We start from the raw sequence: 6,492 nt of genomic DNA, 5'->3' as shown, positions 1-6,492 counted from the left end.
GAAGACATTGAGCACAGAAGCTGAGCTGGTGCAACAATGGGCTTGTTCTAGGCAAAATACTTTTTATCAACCCCTCTCCAGCACAGAGGAAATACCTTTCACCACAGGTAGGGGTAAACAGGTACTCACTTGATGCAACTGCCTGCAATTGCCTTCCTTGTACCGGAGAGCCTAAATGACGTGGTAAATTCACATGCCATGTGTGTGCACTCACCAGAAGGTAAGTATAGTTAGGACCTAGTTTCTCCCTCTCTTTTAACCTCTTCATGGAACCCCTCACCCTCAATCTCAAACAAGCCGGGATTAACTATCACCTCTACGCTGACGATACACAACTCTACCATAAAATAAAAACCCATGCTGACATCCTCCACCTCAACAACACCCTCATCAAAATTCAAGCCTGGTTCCACTCGAACCATCTCAAACTCAACCCAAAAAAACCTGAAATTATTCTTTTCTCCCCAAAAAACAACCAGCTCCTGTAGTGTAGCTCCTATTTTCCCAATAGGCTCTGCGCATTGGAATAATACCTACAGCAGTAAAGGCCTAGACCAGACGTTAACTAGGTCTACTACTGTCGATACTAGACTTAATTTTGGGGTTTGCCAGCGTAGCTCAGAGTTCGCTAGAAACTTTCTCGAATGTTCAAGGAGGAATTAACTTCCCTGATTAGACAAGAAGGGATTTAGTTTCTGACAACCATAGAACATGACAACTTTGCTCTCCCCTAATCAAGAGTCAATCTCGAGAGTCGTGTGAGCACAAGGCAATTATTTTACTCAGTCAGTACGTGCATTCTTAGTCTCATCAGAATGTAGAGAAAAGGAAGAGACGGGCGTGTTCAATAAGAAGGTGTTATTTATTGATCAGTCTCTTTTCTCATACATGAGAAATGGATCGATATTATTGCAATACTTATAGTTAAGTAAAGTGCATACATTAAAAGCAATAGTATAAAATAATACTGTAAAAACATTGATATGGTTTCTGAGCCATATGATGTTTGAAATGATTAAAATATATTTACATACACATATACATTTGACTAAACGTACTCAACTGGTGTTTCTAAATACGCCTACCCCGTGTACCTGACCTAAGTCTAATGCGTGGGCGGGAATAGAAAGTTACAGTTTAAGTTAAGTTTGTTTTTGCCAAGTGAATAACTAAAGAATTCTCTGTGAGGGGTTATTCAGTTCTGTACCTGGAATTTAGGATGAATGAGGAATGGTATCTCGTTCTCTGGTCTCGATATTCCAGGCTGCCTGCGAGGGCTACCCGGAAGCGCCGGTGCTGGGTCTCTCGGCTTGAGATAGCAGCACGTCTCTCAGCGCGTCAGGAAGGCGGGGCTGCGCCAGCGGGGTCTGCTTCTGCTCTCGGCTTCGGCAAGTGTGGCTGCTCCGTCTTGTCACCACGCGTGTGTTTGCATAGGGCAAGATCGGTAATATTTATACCTTAAAGGTGCCGAGATTGACGTAAGGATGGACATAGATACGTCAATAAAGATGTCATACGACTTGCTCGTTAGCACATTCTTTACTAAAGTTCTCTGTGAAATCAAAACAATGGCCGCAGGGTTTTTCCCAGGTTGTCATAGGTTTGATTTGTTATGAGAATGTCGTATGCCTTATCAGGGGCTGGAGGAATGTCGCTTGTCTAATTAGATCTCAAGCGTTATGACCTAATCAGATAACACGTTCCTGTGCCGTAGTGTGACTGCGTCAGATAACGGTATCTGCATCATGGGGGCTTGTCTTGCCTCATGGGCTGACTGTTAGTTAACTTGATAGTTAGTTTAACCAGAATAGGGTCAGGAATAGGGGGATCGATTCAGAACCTATAGGAATACACGACACTCCCCATTCAAAAGTGGTTCACAGACCTTAACGCCCTCAACTGCTCCTTGTCCCTAGCCACCTCAGTCAAATCCTTGGTCATCTCCCTTGACAACAGCCTAACTCTCAACGTACACATCAACAACTCTGCCAAAGGAGCCCTCTTTACCCTCCGTAACCTTAAGAAAATTAAGCCCTGCATCCCAATTGATGACTTTAAACTGGCAGTCCAATCTCTTGCTCTATCGCGCATTGATTACGGCAATGCCATCCTCACCGGAATTCCCAAAACCCACCTGGCACCTCTTAAATCAGTGCTCAACCTCACGGCTAGGCTTATCATGGAATGCAAATGATTTGACCACATCTCTCCCGCCCTCAAATCCCTCAAATGGCTCCCCATTGAAGGCAGATCCACATATAAAACCGCCTGCATTACGCACAAAATCCTCCACCAAAACACACCGACATACCTCTCCAACAAACTGACCAAAGCAGGCTGCACGCGATCACTGAGAAGCTCCAACACCCTCCTACTTATCCCCCCCCTTCAGAAAAAAAATTCCACTCAGTCACGCTCCTTTTCAGGCAATGCCCCACCCATTTGGAATGCCCTCCCAAAAGACCTCCGTTGTAACCAGTCCTACCCCAGCTTCAAAAAAGAACTGAAACTTCTTCTCCTTAATAAATACAAGGGTTTCTAATCCCTCCCTGGTAGCCTCGCCCCTCTGCATCACCCCACCTAGCTGCTCCGCATATGACTAGTGACCACCAGCCTGCCCAACTCCCTTTCCTTCAATCTGATCACCTTACCTTCCCTCCTTATGACCCTCAGTTTTTCTTGCATGTTTCTGTATACTTAAGTGAGGCTTCCCACCAAACTGTGACCGCTATATTGTATTTCTCATAGTGTCTAGCAATTGTTTTTACTTTTTTATCTAGATGTCATGTATCCTATGTGGACTTGCTCTTTTATTAATCCATTGTCCGTGCTTATACACACTGTACCTGTATTGAAACACATTGTAAAGCGCTCTGATACTCCTGGGTCCAGCCAGCGCTATATAAAACCTCTTAAATAAAAATAAAAAAAAATAAAAAAAATAAAACATAGGAAAAGCATATTTTGACTTGGCCCTAACTTTGGCGTAGGTTAACCAATCCGCATGAAATTTTGCCAAAAAAGTATCACAGTGGGCACTCTTGATTGGGAACGCTTGGGGTGATCAGTGCTGCGGGGAACTGGAATTTGGGGCACAAAATAAGGTTGTATTTGTAATGTTAATTCCCATAGGAACCTTTAGCCACCTCTACAGCCTGAACCACTGAACGGAGTTACCCCAAATTTGGCAGGGAGGTAGATGTCTGTTCAAAGCAGTGCCTTTTGATTATTAGGTGTAAATCCGTTCAGTAATTTTTGGGAAATGTAAGGTATAAATTATATAGATATCTCTGGCCGTGGATATTTTGCAGTGGTTTTGCAATAAATCGCGAATGCACCCGCCAACGGGAATGCTCTAATTGGCTGGACGCAACCTGAATAGAAAGTTGTGGCCGCCATTTTATCTATCGGGAACGTTTCCCGGGGCCTAAAATCTGTGTGAAAGCCCACATGAGTGGTTAGGTTGGAGATACTCTGATTCCATGGTTGAGAAACGGAGGTGTTAGTGACAGAAGTGATATGTTCAACATTGTTGTTTTTTGATGGCACAAGATATTCGCGACACCGCCGCGACCTTCAGCGCGGCTCCCATGTACCATCGCGAGGTCATTGCAACTATCAACGTCTTCGCGAATATTGGTGAAAATATAAAAAAATCAATGAATCATTAGTATTCATTGTCATAGAGATATTTATAAATAATTTTAAAGAGTTTTTATTTATATAGTGAGTTATACACTGTGATGGTTAGAATTAATTATATAGTTAAAAAAAAATTATGTAGTGGTGGCTATTAAATTCCTGCTTTTGCTTTCTGCGTTTGCGACGTACCCGCGGAAATCGCAATGACCAACATCATCGCAATCTCCGGTCTCACCGTGAAAACAGAAAACAGGTTTTAGAGATGGTTGTTCTAGAAATACACTAGAACAACATGAGTTTGAAGTGTACAGTGATAAACCTCTAGTGTGTAAAATACTGTAATGCGTGTGCATATATGTGTTTTCACTGTATGGAAAAGGTGAGATCGTCACGGTTTACGACGTCATCGCGACATCCCAAATAACTGCAAAAACTGAAAATAGGTCTGAAAGATGGTTTTTAAAGAAACTTAGTACAATAATTAGTTTAAACAGGCTTTGAAACAAGTATGTATACAGTAATGTCTAAAGGGGAATGTTCAGAATGGATTTTTTTACAAATTATTTTTGGATGTGTTTGCAGTCAGTGAATGTCTGCTTTTGTTTTCCTCTTTCATGATGTATCCCGGGGAATTACGATTATTGACGTCATAGTGATCTCCGGAGTCACTGCGAAAAAATAAAATAGGTTTTACAGATGGTTTTTATAGAAACTCTTAACAAAAACATGACTTTGGAGAATACTGTAAGAAAGCCCTAGTGTGTAAAATAGTGTAGTATATGTGCATATATGTGTTTTCACTTCATGGAAAAGGCGCGATCGTTGCGGTTAATGACATCATCATGATGTTACGAATACCCGCAAAAACGGAAACTAGGCCTGAAAGATGATTTTTGAAGAAACTACAAAAATATGAGTTTCAACATGCTTTGAAACAAGTATGAATATAGTAATATGTGTTTGGCAATGTTCAGAATGGATTTTTTCACATATTATTTTTGGATGTGTTAGTGGCCATTGAATGTCTGCTTTTGTTTTCCGGTTTCACATCGTGTCTGCAGGGTTCGTGATTACCAATGTCATCATGATTTCAGTTATCTTTGCTGGAAATGGAAAATAGTGTTTGAAGGCTATTATTTTGTAAACTCACCACAAAAATATGAGTTTGAAAAGTACACTAATTAAGCTCTACTGTTAAATATACTGTAGAATATGTCTATATATATGTTTTACACTTTGTATAACCCACATGCTCTTCGCAAATACCGAGGTCATCATGTTGACGTTGGAAGAAAAGTTAAAAGAATATTTTACTAAATATTTAGAGTTAAACTTTAGTTAGAAAATGTCTTTAAGTTTATTTTTCATTATGTGAAATATATTTACTGATGACAGAATCTCCGAAGTAAATGCAACAATGTTATTAAACCATTTAATAATGTGTTTTCTGATAAACACATATGAAATCAAAAAATGAGTGGTATACTATATAAGTATAATATAAAATATCCAGTTATAGAAAGAAGGTACGAAAATCTTAGAGATTCACTTACAAAAAATGGATGTTACAATTAAGATATAGAATTTAAAAAAACCTTAGAAACTGAAAAAACCAAAGGTTACACGGACGTTATAGTTAACAATCAGCATTTAAAATCCTTAGAAATTCACTGAAAAAAACAAAGATTACAGGGACTTTATAATTAGGAAATAGGATTTTTAAAAACCATAGAAATTCACTTAGAAAGCCAAAGGTTACAGGGACATTATAATTACCCTGGGTGGCCAACTACGCTACGCTCGCGAAGTTTGCGTAGTTTGTGCTACTTCGCGCTACGCAAATTGCACGTAGCACAGTGCAAAATCTCGTAGCGTCGTTAGCATTTTTTGCTCGCTAGTGGTCCTCAATGTCAAGTTGGCGACTGCGAGCGAGCATAATGACATCCTGGCAAGACTTTTTCCTCATTTGTGATCAGCAACATCAAGTTGGCGATCACGAACAAGGAAAATAAACCTACCGGCGGGATTCTCAACGCGGGGAGGTCAGGTTTCTCATTGTGAGTGGTTGCGTATGCTCGCGACCGCTCGCGATGAGAAACTACCAGTCCACGTTGAGAAAGCTGCTGCTCGAATAAAAATCTACTCGAGCGGCAGAAAACGAAAACTCGCACTGTGCGAGATGCTGTTTTCAATGATTGCACAGTGCGGACAGGCATCCGGTACTGTGCAATCATCGCGAACAGCGCACTACGCAGTTCGCATAGCGCTATGCGTATCTCGCGTATTGCGAAGTGCACTTTGCGTAGCTACGCGTAGCGCAACTACGCGAACTAGGCCCAGGGTAAATTATAATTGGGAAATAGGATTTAAAAAACCTTTAGAAATTCACTGAAAAACCAAAGGTTACAGGGACGTTGTAGTTAGGCTGATATTTCACTCGTACAAAACCAGAGAAATTCAACAGTTATAGTTAGCTTAGCTATCTATAACCCAAGCCCCCACAATGCACTCCTTATGGCCTCACATATTACATCAGTCATGACATGGTCAGTCACATAATTCATGAAATCTCCAATGACATCACTGATGACATCATCCTCAGAATCTCTGACTTAGCAACTCACACCAGCATGTAAACTTTCATATACCCACTCCAACTTTCACACTACCATTCTCAAAACCATTGACACACCCATACAAGTACTTACATACCCACTCACAGATTCATAGGTCTACACACACATCCACTCAATCACCTCTACAGCCAGTCCTACACCAACACACTCACTAATAAATACACTGATATATTTACTCATACAGCCACACAACCACTCACACACTCTCAGTCAC

The sequence above is a fragment of the Lissotriton helveticus genome, chromosome 2_1, assembly GCF_964261635.1.
Source record: "Lissotriton helveticus chromosome 2_1, aLisHel1.1, whole genome shotgun sequence".
In the NCBI taxonomy this organism is placed as follows: domain Eukaryota; kingdom Metazoa; phylum Chordata; class Amphibia; order Caudata; family Salamandridae; genus Lissotriton; species Lissotriton helveticus.
The sequence above is the reverse complement of the archived record's forward strand: the minus strand, read 5'-3'. Positions refer to the sequence as shown.